Source organism: Pongo pygmaeus, chromosome 12 (genome assembly GCF_028885625.2).
Source record: "Pongo pygmaeus isolate AG05252 chromosome 12, NHGRI_mPonPyg2-v2.0_pri, whole genome shotgun sequence".
Lineage (NCBI taxonomy): Eukaryota > Metazoa > Chordata > Mammalia > Primates > Hominidae > Pongo > Pongo pygmaeus.
The window spans coordinates 3,780,448-3,795,741 of NC_072385.2; positions in this window are offsets into that span (position 1 = coordinate 3,780,448).

Below are 15,294 nucleotides of genomic sequence, written 5' to 3' on the forward strand. Positions count from 1 at the left end.
AAGATATTTCCTGTTCCACTGAACGCCTAAAAGTGCTCCAAATGTCCACTTGCAGATTCCACAAAAAGAGTGTTTCAAAGCTGTTCTATTAAAAATCATGTTGAACTCTGTGAGTTAAATGCATACATCACAAAGAAGTTTCTGATAATGCTTCTGTCTACTTTTTATGTGGATATTTCATATTCCACCGAATTCCTAAAAGTGCTCCAATTGTCCACTTGCAGATTCTACAAAAAGAGTGTTTCAAAACTGCTCTATGAAAAGTTATGTTCAAATCTATGAGTTGAATGCACACATCACAAAGCAGTTTCTGAGAATGCTTCTGTCTAGTTAATATGTGAAGATCAGCTCATTTCCAAGGAAGGCCTCAAATAGGTCTAAATATCCCCTTGCAGAATCTGCGAAAAGGGTTTTTCAAAACTGCTGTATCTAAAAGAAGGTTCAACACTGTGAGTTGAATGCACACATCACAAAGAAGTTTCTGAGAACGCTTCTGTCTTGTTTTTATTTGAAGACATTTCCTTTTCCACCATAATCCTCGAAACGCTCCGAATATCCACTTGTAAATTCCACAAAAAGATTGCTAAAAACTGTTCTATCAAAAAGAAGGCTGTACATTGTGAGTTGAATGCACACATCACAAAGTAGTTTCTGAAAATGAATCTGCCTAGTTTTTATTTGAAAATACTCACGATTCCAAAGAATGCTTCAAAGCACTCCAAATATCCACTTGCAGATTCTACCAAAAGAGTGCTTTAAAAGTGCTCTATCAGAAGGAAGGTTCAACTCTGTGAGTAGAATGCACACATCAAGAAGAAGTTCCTGAGAATGCTGTTGTGTAGTTTTTAAGTGAAGTTATTTCCTTTTCTACCACAGGCCTCAAAGCGCTCCAAATATCCACTTGCAGATTATACAAAAAGAGTGTTTCAAAACTGTTCTATCAAAAGGAAGATTCAATTCTGTGAGTTGAATGCACACATCAAAAAGAAGTTTCTGAGAATGCTTCCGTTTAGTTTTTGTGAGAAGATATTTCCTTTTCTTCCATAGGCCTCAAAGCACTCCAAATATCCACTTGCAGATTCTAGAAAAGGAGTGTTCCAAAACTGCTCTATGAAACATTATGTTCAATTCTGTGAGAAACATCTCAAAGATGTTTCTGAGAATGCTTCTGTCTAGTTTTTATGTGAAGATATACCCGTTTCCAAAGAAGGCCTCAATTCGGTCCAAATATCCACTTGCAGGTTCTTAGAAAGCATGTTTCACAACTGCTCTATGAAAAGATTTGTTCCCCTCTGTGAGTTCAATGCAAACATCACAAAGAAGTTTCTGAGAATGCTTTGTCTAGTTTTTATATGAAGATATTTCCTTTTCTACCATACGCCTCAAAGCACTGCAAATATCCACTTGCAGATTCTACAAAAAGAGTGTTTCAAAACTGCTCTATCAAAAGGAAGGCTCAACTCCGTGAGTTGAATGCACACACCAAAAATTAGTTTCTGAAAATTCTTCTATCTAGATTTTATTTCAAGATATACCCGTTTCCAATGAAAGCTTCAAAGCGCTCCACATATCCAATTGCAGATTGTACAAAAAGAGTGTTTCAAAACTGCTTGATGAACCGTTATGTTCAACTCTGTGAGTTGAATGCACGCATCACAAAGAAGTTTCTTAGGATACTTCTGTCTAGTTTTTATATGAAGATATTTCCTTTTAAACTGAAGGCCTCAAAGCTCTCCAAATATCCTCTTGCAGATTCTGCAAAAAAAGTTTTTCAAAACTGTTCTATGAAAACGAAGATTCAACTCGGTGAGTTGAATGCTCACATAACAGAATAGTTTCTGAGAATGCTTCTGTGTACTTTTATGTGAAGATATTCCTGTTTCTGATGAAGGCTTCAAAACGGTCCAAATATCCCATTGCAGATTCTAGGAAAAGAGTGTTTCAGAAGTGTTCTATCAAGAGGAATGTTCAACTCTGTGAGATAAAAGCACACATCACAAAGAATTCTCTGAGAATGCTTTGTCTAATTTTTAGGTGAAGATATTCCCGTTTCCAACAAAGGCCACAAAGCGGACCAAATTTCCACTTGCAGATTCTACAAAAGGAGTGTTTCAAAACTGCTCTATGAAAAGGAAGGTTCACCTCTGTGAGTTGAATGCACACATCACAAAATCGTTTCTCAGAATCCTTCTGTCTAGTTTTTATGTGAAGCTATTCTGGATTCCAATGAAGGCCTCAAATCGGTCTATCCCCTTGCAGAATCTACAAAAACAGTGTCTCAAAACTCCTCTATCAAAAAGAAGGATCAACTCTGTCAGTTGAATGCACACATCACAAAAAAATTCTGAGAATTCTTCTTTCTTGTTTTTATGTGCAGGTACTCCCATTGCCAAAGAAGGCCACAAAGCCTTCCAAGAATTCACTTGCAGATTCCACAAAAAGACAGTTTCAAAACTGCTTTATGAAAACATATGTACAATTCTATGAGTTGAATGCACACATCACAAAGAAGTTTCTGAGTATGCTTCTGTGTAGTATTTATTTAATGATATTTCCTTTTCCACCATAGCCCAAAATCTCTAAAAGTGTCCTTTTGCAGACTCTAAAAAAGAGTGTTTCAAAAATGCTCTTTAAAAAGATAGTTCAACTCCTTGAGCTGAATGCACACATCACAAAGAAGTTTCTGAGAATGCTTCTGTCTACTTTTTATGTGAAGAAATTCCCGTTTCAAACGAAGGCCTCAAATCGTTCCAAAATTCCACTTGCAGAAGCTAGAAAAAGAGTGTTTCAAAACAGCTCTATGAAAAGTTATGTTCAACTCTGTGAGTTGAATTCAAACATCACAAAGAAGTTTATGAGAATGCATCTGTCTAGTTATTATGTGAAGACATTTCCTTTTGTACCATAGGCCACAATGTACTCCAAATATCCACCAGTAGATACTTCAAAAAAAGTGTTTCCAAACTATTCTATCAAAAGGAAGGCTCAACTCTGTGAGTTGAATGAACACATCACAAAGTAGTTTCTGAGAATGCTTCTGTCTAGTTTTCATTTGAAGATATTTCCGTTCCCAATGAAGGCTTCAAAGCGCTCCAAATATCCACTTGCAGATTCTACAAAAAGAGTGTTTCAAAACTGCTGTATCAAAAGGAAATTTCAACACTGTTAGTTGAATGCACACATCACAAAGGAGTTTCTGAGATTGTTTCTGTCTAGTTTTTAAGTGAAGATATTTCCTTCTCTACCATAGGCCCCGAAGCACTCCAAATATCCAATTTCAGATAATACAAAAAGAGTGATTCAAAACTGGTCTATCAAAACAAAGTTTCAGCTCTGTGATTTGAATGCACACATCACAAAGATGTTTCTGAGAATGTCTTTGTCTAGTTTTTCAGTGAAGACCGTTCCTTTTCTACCATAGGCCTCAAAACGGTCCAAATGTCCCCTTACAGATTCTAGAAAAAGAGTGCTTCAAAACTGCTCTATCAAAGGGAAGGTTTAACTCTGTGAGTTGAATGCACACATCTTCAAGAATTTTCTGAGAATGCTTCTGTCTAGTTTTTATGTGAAGAAATTCCCGTTTCGAACGAAAGCCTCAAATCGGTGAAATATACCCTTGCAGATTCTACAAAAAGAGTGTTTCAAAACTGCTCCATCAAAAGGAATGTTGAACTCTGTGAGATGAATGCACAGATCACAAAGTAGTTTCTGAGAATGCTTCTGTCTATTTTTTATGTGCAGATATTCCTGTTTCCAATGAAGGCCTAAAAGCGTTCCAATTATCCACTTGCAGATTCTAAAAAAAGAGGGTTTCAAAACTGTTCTATGAAAAGTTATGTTCCACTCTGTGAGTTGAATGCACACGTCACAAAGAAGTTTCTGAGAATGCTTCTCTCTAGTTTTTATGTGAAGATATTTCCTTTTCCACCGAAGGCCTGAAATCGCTCCAAATGTCCACTTGCACGTTCCAAAAAAAAAAAAGGTTTCAAAGCTACTCTAGCAAAAGGAAGGTTCAACTGTTTAAGTTGAATGCACACATCAAAAAGTAGTTGCTGACAATGCTTCTGTCTAGTTTTTATGTGGAGATATTCCTGTTTCCAACGAAGGCCTCAAATTGGTCTAAATATCCCCTTGCAGATTCTACAAAAAGAGTGTTTCAAAACTGCTCTATGAAAAGGTATGTTCAATTCTGTGAGTTGAATGCACACATCACAAAGAAGTTTCTGGGAATGCTTCTGTCTAATTTTTATGGGAAGATATTCCCGTTTCCAATGAATGAATCAAACAGACCAAATATCCACTTTCAGATTCTACAGAAAGAGTGTTTCAAAACTGTCCTATGAGAACTTATGTTCTACTCTGTGAGTTGAATGCACACATCACAAAGAAGTTTCTGAGAATGTTTCTGTCTGGTTTTTATGTGAAGATTTTCCCGATTTCAACGAAGGCCTTAAATTGGTAAAATTATCCACTTGCAGGATTTCAAAAAGACTGTTTCACAACTGCTCTATGAAAAGGCATGTTCAACCCTGTGAGGTGAATGCAAATATCACAAAGAAGTTTCTGTGAATGCTTCCGTCTAGTTTTTATTTGAAGATATTTCAATTTCCACCATAGCCCTCAAAGCGATACAAATGTCCATTTGCAGATTCTACAAAAAGAGTGTTTCAAAGCTGCTCTATCAAAGGAAACGTTCATCTCTGTGAGTTGAATGCACACATCACAAAGTAGTTTCTGATAATTCTTCTGATTTTATTTGAACACATTCCCGTTTCCAATGAAGGCTTCAAAACTCTCCAAGTATCCAATTGCAGATACAACAAAAAGAGTGTTTCAAAACTGCTCTATCAAAAGGAAGATTCAACTCTGGGAGTTGAATGCACACAACACAAAGAAGTTTCTGATAATGCTTCTGTCTAGTTTTTATGTGAAGAGATTTCCTTTTCCAATGAAGTCCTCTAAGCACTCCAATTGTCTACTTCCAGATTCTACAAAAAATGTGTTTCAAAACTGCTCTATGAAAAGGATGGTTCAACTCTGTGAGTGGAATGCACAGATCACAGAGAAGTTTCTGAGATTGCTTCTGTCTAGTTTTATGTGAAGATGTTGCCTTTTCCACCAAAGACCTCAAAGCACTCCAAATGTCCACTTGCAAATTCCATAAAAAAAGGTTTCAAACTGCTCTATCAAAAGGAAGTTTCAGCTCTGTGAGCTGAATGCACACATCACAAAGAAGTTTCTGACAGTGCTCAGGTCTTGTTTTTATCTGAAGATATTCCCGTTTGCAACGAAAGCCTCAAATCTGTCCAAATATCCCCTTTCAGATTCTACAAAAAGAGTGTTTCAAAACTGCTCTATGAAAAGTTATGTTCAACTCTGTGAGTCGAATGCACACATCACAAAGTAGTTTCTGAGAATGCTTCTGTCTAGATTTTATGTGAAGATAATCCCGTTTCCAATGAAGGCTTCACACTGTCCAAATATGCTCTCGCAGATTCTACAAAAAGAGTGTTTCAAAACTGCTCTATGAATAGTTATGTTCAACTCCATGAGTTGAATGCACACATCACAAAGTAGTTTCTGAGAATCCTTCTGTCTAGTTTATATGTGAAGATGTTCTCATTTTCAATGAAGGCCTCAAATCATGCCAAATATCCACTTGCAGGTCCTTCAAAAAGAGTGTTCAACAACTGCACTAAGAAAATGTATGTTCAACTCCGTGAGTTGGATGCAAACATTCCAAAGTTGTTTCTGAGAATTTTTCTGTGTAGTTTTTGGTTGAAGATATTTCTTTTTCCATGATAGCCCTCAAGGTGCTACAAATGTCCTCTTTCAGATTCTACAAAAAAGAGAGTTTCTAAACTGCTCTATCAAAAGAAAGGTTCAACTCTGTGAGTTGAATGGCCATATCACAAAGTTTTTTCTGAGAGTGCTTCGGTCTAGTTTTTATTTGAAGATATTCCCGTTTCAAACAAAGGCTTCAAAGCTCTCTAAATATCCGCTTGCAGATTCTACAAAAAACTGTTTCAAAACTACTCTATCAAAAGGAAGATTCAACTCAGTGAGTTGAATTCACACTTCACAAAGAAGTTTCTGAGAATGCTTCTGTCTAGTTTTCATGTGAAGGTATTTCCTTTTCCACTGGAGAACTCAAAGTGCTCCAAATGTCCACTTTCAGATACCACAAAAAACTGTATCTAAACGGCTCTATCAAAAGGAAGGTTCAACTCTGTAAGTTGAATGCACACAAAAGAAAGAACTTTCTGAGAATGCTCAGTCTAGTTTTTATGTGAAGATGTTTCCTTTTCCACTGAAGGCCCCAAAGTGCTCCAATTATCCACATTCACATTCCACGAAAAAAGGTTTCAAAACTGCTCTATCAAAATGAAGGTTTAAATATTTGAGTTGAATGCACACATCACAAAGAAGTTTCTGACAATGCTTTTGTCTAGTTTTTATGTGATGATATTCAAGTTTCCAACAAAGGCCTCAAATCGGTCCAAATACCCCCTTACAGATTCTACAAAAAGACTGTTTCAAAACTGCTCTATGAAAAGTTATGTTCAAATCTGTGAGTTGAATGCAACCATCAAAAAGAAGTTTCTGAGAATGCTTCTGTGTAGTTTCTATGGGAAGATAATTCCGTTTCTAATGAAGCCCTGAAATGGTCCAAATATCCACTTGTGGATTATACAAAAAGAGTGTTTCAAAACTGCTACATGGAAACTTATGTTCTGCTCCATGAATTGAAAGCATACATCACAAAGAAATTACTGATAACGCTTCTGTCCAGTTTTTATGTGAAGATATTCCTGTTTTTAATGAAGGTCCGAAATCTGTCCAAATATCCACTTGCAGGTTCTTCAAAAAGAGTGTTTCACTACTGCTCTATCAAAAGGAATGTTCAACTCTGTGAGTTGAATGCAAACTTCTCAAAGAAGTTTCTGAGAATTCTTCTGTCTGGTTTTTATTGGAAGATATTTCCTTTTCCACCACAGCCCTCAAAGTCCTACAAATTGTCCTCTTTCAGATTCTACAAAAAGAGTGTTTCAAAACTGCTCTATGAAAAGGATGGTTCATCTCTGTGAGTTGAATGCACAGATCACAGAGAAGTTTCTGAGATTGCTTCTGTCTAGTTTTATGTGAAGATATTTCCCTTTCCATCGAAGGCCTCAAAGCTCTCAAACTGTCCAATTGCAGATTCTAGACAAAATGTTTCAAAACTGCTCTATCAAAAGGAAGTTTCAAATCTGTCAGTTGAAGTCACACATGAAAAAGAAGTTTCTGAGAATGCTTCTGTCTAGTTTTTATGTGAAGATATTCCCGTTTCCAAAGAAGGCGTCAAAGAGGTCTAAATATCCACTTGCAGATTCCACAGAAAGAGTGTTTCAAAACTGCTCTATGAAAAATTATGTTGACCTCTGTGAGGGGAATGCACACATCTGAAAGTAGTTTTTGAGAATGCTTCTGTCTAGTTTTTCTGTGAAGATATTCCTGTTTCCAATGAAGACCTCAAATCTGTCCAAATAACCACTTGCAGGTCCTTAAAAAAGAGGGTTTCACTACTGCTCTATGAAAAGATATGTTCAACTCTGTGCGTTGCATGAAAACATCACAAAGAAGTTTCTGAGAATGATTCTGCCTAGTTTTTATGTGAAGATATTTCTTTTTACACCAGAGCCCTCAAAGAGCTGCAAATGTCCACTTGCAGATTCTACAAAAAGAGCGTTTCAAAACTACTCTATCATAAGAAGGGTTGAACTCTGTGAGTTGAATATACATATCACAAAGTAGTTTCTGAGAATGCTTCTGTCTTGTTTTTATTTGAAGATATTCCCATTTCCAATGAAGGATTCAAACAGCTCCAAATATCCACTTGCAGATTCTGCAAAAAGAGTGTTTCAAAACTGCTCTATCAAAAGGAAGACTCAAATCATTGAGTTGAATGCACACATCTCAGAGATGTTTCTGATAATGTTTCTGTCTAGTTTGTATGTGAAGATATTTCCTTTTCCACCAAAGGCCTTAAAGCCCTCCAAATGTTCTCTTGCAGAATCTACAGAAAGTAGGTTTAAAAACTGATATAGCAAAAGTAAGGTTCAACTCTGTGAGTTGAGTGCACATATCACAAAGAAATTTCTAAGAATGCTTCTGTCCAGCTTTTATGTGAAGATATTCCAGTTTCCAAAGAAGGCCTCAAATATGTCCAAATATCCTATTGCAGATCCTACAAAAACATTGTTTCAAAACTGCTGTATCAAAAGAAAAGTTCAACTCTGTGAATTGAATGAACACATCACAAAGACGTTTATGAGAATGCTTCTGTCTAGTTTTTATGTGAAGATATTCCGTTTCCAACAAAGGCCTGAAATCATTTCAAATTTCCACTTGCAGGTTTCTCAAAAAGAGTGTTTCACAACTCCTCTATTAAAAGGTATGTTCAACTCTGTCAGTTGAATGCAAACATCACAAGGATATTTCTGAGAATGCTTCTGTCTAGGTTTTATTTGAAGATATTTCATTTTCCAACATAGCCCTCAAAGTACTACAAATGTCCATTGCAGATCCTAGAAAAACAGTGTTTTATATCTGCTCTATCAAAAGGAAGGTTCAACTCTGTGAGTTGAATGTGCACATCACAAAGACGTTTCTGAGAATGCTTCAGTCTTGTTTTATTTTAAGATATTACCTTTTCCAATGAAGGATTCAAAGCACTCCAAATATCCACTTGCAGATTTTACAAAAAGAGTGTTTCAAAACAGCTGATCAACAGGAAAGGTCAACTCAGTGAATTGAATGCACACATCACAAACCAGTTTCTGAAAACGCTACTGTCTAGTTTTTATGTGAAGACATTTCCTTTTCCTCAGAAGGCCTCAAAGTGCTCCCAATGTCCACTTGCATATTCTACAAAAAGAGTATTTCAAAACTGCTCTATCAAAAAAGGAAGGTTCAACTAGGTGAGTTGATTGCACACATCACAAAGAAGTTTCTGAGAAGGCTTCTGTCTAGTTTTAAGTGAAGATATTCCCGTTTCCAACGAATGCCTCAAATCAGTCCAAATATCCCCTTGCAGATTCTACAAAAAGAGTGTTTCAAAACTAATCTATCAAAAAGGAGCTTCAACTCTGTGAGTTGAATGCACACATCATAAAGATGTTTCTGACAATGTTTCTGTCTAGTTTTTATTTGATGATATTTACTTTTGGAGCACTGGCCTCAAAGTACTCCAAATATTCACCTGCAGATTCTATTAAAAGAGTGTTTCAAAACTGCTCTATCAAAAAAGTTCAAATTTGTTAGTTGAATGCACTCATCAAAAAGAATTTTCTTAGAATGCGTCTGTCTAGCTTTTAGGTGAAGATATTTACTTTTAGAGCATTGGCCTCAAAGTGCTCCAAATATTCACTTGCAGACTCTACAAAAATAGTGTTTCAAAACTGCTCTATCAAAAGGAAGGTTCAACTCTGTGAATTCAATGCAGACATCACAAAGAAGTTTCTGAGAATGCTTCTGTCTAGTTTTTAAGTGAAGATATTTCCTTTTCCAGCATAGGCCTCAAAGTGCTCCAAATATCCACTTGCAGATTCTAGAAAAAGAGTGTTTCACAACTTCTCTAGCAAAAGGAATGTTCAGCACTGTGAATTGAATGCACTCATCACAAAGAAGTTTCTGAGAATGCTTCTCTATTGTTTTTATGTGAGGATATTCCCTTTTCCAACTTAGGCCTCAAAGTGCTCTAAGTATTCACACGCAAATACTACAAAAAGAGTGTTTCAAAGCTGCTGTATCAAAAGGACGATATAACTCTATATGTTGAATGCACATGTCACAAATAAATTTCTGAGAATGTTTCTATCTTGTTTTTATGTGAAGATATTTCCTTTTCCAGCATAGTCTTCAAAGCACTCCATATATACACGTGCAGATCCTCTAAAAACAGTGTTTCAAAACTGCTCTATCAAAAGGAAAGTTCAACTCTGGGAGTTGAATGCACCCATCACAAAGAAGTTTGAGAAAACGCTTCTCTCTAGTTTTTAAGTGAAGATATTTCCTTTTCCAGCATAGGCCTCAAAGCGCTGCAAATAACCAATTGAAAATTCTACCAAAAAGGTGTTTCAAAACTTCTCTATAAAACAGAAGGTACAAGTCTGTGAGTTGAAAACACACACCAAAAATTAGTTTCTGAGAAAGCTTCCATCTAGTTTCTATATGAAGATATTTCCTTTTCCACAAGAGGCACAATCGCTCCAAATAGCCACTTACAGATTCTACAAAAAGAGTGTTTCAAAACTGCTCTATCAAAAGGAAGGTTCAACTCTATGACTTGAATGTAGACATCACAAAGAAGTATCTGAGAATGCTTCTGTCTAGTTTTTCTATGAAGATGTTTCCTTTTCCAGAATGGGCTTCCAAGCGCTCCCAATATTGACTTGGGGATTCTGCAAAAAGATTGTTTCAAAACTGCTCTATCAAAAGGAAGATTCAACTCTGCATGTTGAATGCACACAGAACAAAGAAGTTTGTGAGAATGCTGCTGTCTAGTTTTTATGTTAATATAATTCCTTTTCCAGCATTGGCCTCAAAACACTCCTAATATCCACTTGCAGATTCTACAAAAAGAGTGTTTCAAAACTGCTCTATAAAAACAAAGTTTTAACTTTGTTAGTTGAATGCACATGTCAAAAAGAAGTTTCTTAGAATGCTTCGGTCTAGTTTTAAGGTGAAGATATTTCCTTTTCCAGCATAGGCCTCGAAGTGCTCCAAATATCCACCTGCAGATTCTAGAAAAAGAGTGTTTCAAAACTGCTCTATCAAAAGGAATGTTCAGCACTGTGAATTGAGTGCACACATCACAAAGAAGTTTCTGAGAATGCTTCTCTCTTGTTTGTATGTGAGAATATTCCCTTTTCCAGCTTAGGCCTCAAAGCGCTCCAAATATCCAATTGCAGATTCTGCAAAAAAAGTGTTTCAAAACTGCTGTATCAATAGGGTGGTTCAGCTCTGTGAGTTGAACGCGTACATTGCAAAGAAGTTTCTGAAAATGCAGCTCTCTAGTTTTTATGTGAAGATATTTCCTTTTCCAGCTTAGGCATCAAAGTGCTCTAAGTATTCACATGCAACTTCTTCAAAAAGAGTGTTTCAAAGCTGCTGTATCAAAAGGACGGTTTAACTCTATAAGTTGAATGTACATGTCACAAAGAAATTTTTGAGAATGCTTCTGTCTTGTTTTTATGTGAAGATATTTCCTTTTCCAGCATAGTCCTCAAAGCGCTCCATGTATACACTTGCAGATCCTCTAAAATCAGGGTTTCAAAACTGCTCTATCAAAAGAAAAGTTCAACTCTGGGAGTTGAATGCACACAACACAAAGAAGTTTGTGAAAACATTTCTCTCTTGTTTTTATGTGAAGATATTTCCTTTTCCAGCATAGGCCTCAAAGCACTGTAAATAACCAATTGAAAATTCTACAAAAAAGGTGTTTCAGAACTGCTCTACAAAACAGAAGGTACAAGTCTGTGAGTTGAAAGCACACACCACAAATTAGTTTCTGAGACGGCTTCCGTCTAGTTTCTATATGAAGATATTTCCTTTTCCACCAGAGGCCGCAATTGCTCCAAATATCCACTTGCAGATTCTACAAAAAGAGTGTTTGAAAACTGCTCTATCAAAAGGAAGGTTCAACTCTATGAATTGACTGCACATATCACAAAGAAGTTTCTGAGAATGCTTCTGTCTAGTTTTTTATGTGAAGATGTTTCCTTTTACAGCATAGGCCTTAAAGGGCTTCAAATATTCATTTGCCGATTCTACAAAAAGAGGGTTTCAAAACTGCTCTATCAAAAGGAAGGTTCAACTCTGTGAGTTGAATGCACACATCAAAAAGAAGTTATTGACAATGCTTCTCTCTACTTTTTATGGGAAGTTATTTCCTTTTCCAGCATAGGCCTCAAAGCGCTCCACATATATACTTGCAAATTCTGCAAAAAGAGTGTTTCAAAACTGCTCTATCAAAAGGAAGGTTCAACTCTGTGAGTTGAATGCTTGCATCACAAAGAAGTTTCTGAGAATGCTTCTGTCTAGTTTTTATGTGAAGGTATTTCCTTTTCCAGGTTTGGCCTCAAATTGCTCCAAATATCCACTTGCAGATTCTAAAAAAAGAGTGTTTCAAAACTGTTCTATCAAATGAAGTTTCAACTCTATAACTTGAATGTAGACATCACAAAGAAATTTCTGAGAATGCTTCTGTCTAGTTTTTAAATGAAGCTGTTCCGTTTTCCAGAATAGGCCTCTAAGTGCTCAAAATATTGACTTGGAGATTCTGAAAAAAGATTGTTTCAAAACTGCTCTACCAAAAAGAATGTTCAACTCTGTGTGTTGAATGCGCACAGAACAAAGAAGTTTGTGAGAATGCTGCTGTCTAGTTTTTATGTGAATATAATTCCTTTTCCTGCATTGGCCGCAAAGCGATCCAACAATCCACTTACAGGTTCTACAAAAACAGTGTTTCAAAACTATTCTATCGAAAGGAAGGTTCAATTCTGTGAATTGAATGCACACATCTCATGGATGTTTCTGATAATGCTTCTGTCTAGTTTTTAGTTGAAGATATTTCCTTTTACAGCATTGGCCTCAAAGCGCTCAAAATAACCACTTGCAGATTCTGCAAAAAGAGTGCTTCAAACCTGCTCTTTCAAAAGGACGTTTCAGCTCTGTGAATTGAATGCACACATCACATATGAATTGAATGCACACATCTCATAAAGAAGTTTATGAGAATGCTTCTGTCTAGTTTCTATGTGAAGATATTTCCATTTCCAACATAGACCTTAAAGGGCTTCAAATATCCACTTGCAGATACTACAAAAAGAGCGTTTCAAAGCTGCTCTATCAAAAGGAAGGTTCAACTCTGTGAGTTGAATGCAAACGTCACAAAGAAGTTTCTGAGAATGTTTCTTTCTACTTTTTATGAGAAATATTTATTTTTCCAGCATAGGCCTCAAAGCGCTCCAGATATCCACTTGCAGATTTTAAAAAAGACTGTTTCAAAACTGCTCTATCAAAAAGAATGTTCAACTCTGTGAGTTGAATGCAAACATCAAAAAGAAGTTTCTGAGAATGCTTCTGTCTAGTTTTTTTGTGAAGATACTCCCTTTTCCAGCTTAGAACTCAAAGCGCTCCAAATATCCCCTTGCAGATTCCACAAAATGAGTGTTTCAAAACTGCTCTATCAATAAAAGGGTTCAACTCCTTGAGTTGAATGCATATATCACAAAGAAGTTTCTGAGAATGCTACTATCTACTTTTTATGTGAAGATATTTCTTTTTCCAGCTTAGACCTTAAACTGCTCGAAATATTCACATGGAGATTCTACAAAAAGAGTGTTTCAAACTGCTCTATCAAAAGGAACGTTCAACTCAGTGTGTTGAAAGCACACATAACAAAGAAGTTCGTGAGAATGCTTCTGTCTAGTTTTTGTGAAGATATTTCCTTTTTCAGGATTGACCTCAAAGCGCTCCGTATATGCACTTGCAAATTCTCCAAAAATAGTGTTTCAAAACTGCTCTATCAAAAGGAAAGTTCAACTCTGTGAGTTGAATGCACACATCTCAAGGATGTTTCAGAAAACGCTTCTCTATAATTTTTATGTGAAGATATTTCCTTTTCCATCATTGGCATCTAAGGGATCAAAGCATCCACTTGGATAACCTACAAAAAGAGTGTTCCAAAACTGCTCTATCAAAAGGATTGCTCAACTCGGTGAGTTGAAGCCACATATCACAAAGAAGTTTCTGAGAATGCTTCTGTATAATTTTTATGTGAAGATATTTCCTTTTCCACGATATGCCTTAAAGCACTGCAAATAACCACTTGCAATTTCTACAAAAAGAGTCTTTCTAAACTGCTCTGTCAAAAGGAAGGTACAAATCTGGAAGTTGAAAGCACGCATCAAAAATTAGTTTCTGAGAAAACTTCTGTTTAGTTTTTAAATGAACATATTTCCTTTTCCCCCAGAATCTGTAATCACTCCAAATATTCACTTGCATATTCGAAAAAAAAAGAGTGTTTCAAAACTGCTCTATCAAAAGGAAGGTTCAATTCTGTGAGCTGAAGGCACACATCACAAAGAAGTTTCTGAGAACGCTTCTGTCCAGTTTTTAGGTGAAGATATTTCCTTTTCAAGCATTGTCCTTAAAGGACTCCAAATGTCCACTTGCAGATTCTATAAAAAGAGTGTTTCAAAACTGCGCCATCAAAAGGAATGTTCAACTCTATGACTTGAATTTAGACATCACAAAGAAGTTTCTGAGAATGCTTCTGTGTAGTTTTTATGTGAAGATATTTCCTTTTCCAGCACAGGCCTCAAGGCGCTGAAAATATCCTCTTGCAGATTCTACAAAAAGAGTGTTTCAAAACTGGTCTATCAAAAGGAAGGTTCAACTCTGTGTGTTGAAAGCACACACACATCACAAATAAGTTTCTGAGAATGCTTCTTTCTAGTTTCTATGTGAAGATATCTCCTTTTCCAAGCACAGGCCTCATAGTGTTCCAAATATCCACTTGCAGATACTTCAAAAATAGTATTTCAAAACTGGTCTATCTAAAGGAAACTTCATCCCTGTGATTTGAATGCACACACCACAAAGAAGTTTCTGAGTATACTTCTGTCTAGTTCTTATGGAAAAATATTTCCTTTTACAGCATAGGCCTCAAGATGCCCCTAGTATCGAGTAGCAGATTCTACAAAAAGAGTGCTTCCAAACTGCACTATCAAAAGGAAGGTTCAACTCTGTGAGTTGAATGCACACATCACAAAGAAGTTTCTGAGAATGCTTCTCTCTTGTTTTTATGTGAAGATATTGCCTTTTCCAGCTTAGGATTCAAAGCACTCCAACTATCCACTTGCAGATAATACAAAAAGAGTGTTTCAAAACTTCGCTATACAAAGGATGATTCAACTTTGATAGTTGAACGCATACATCACAAAGAAGATTCTGAAACCACTTCTCTTTAGTTTTTATGTGAAGATATTTCCTTTTCCATCATAGGCATCAAAGAGATCCAAATATCTACTTGCAGAATCTAAAAAAGAGTGTCTCAAAACTGCTCTATCAAAAGAAATGTTCAACTCTGTGAGCTGAAGGCACACATCACAAGAAGTTTCTGAAAGCGCTTCTGTCTGGTTTTTATGTGAAGATATTTATTTTTCCTGCACAGGCCTCGAAGTGCTGGAAATAACCAACTGCAAATTCTACAAAAAGAGTCTTTCAAAACAGCTCTATCAAAAGGAA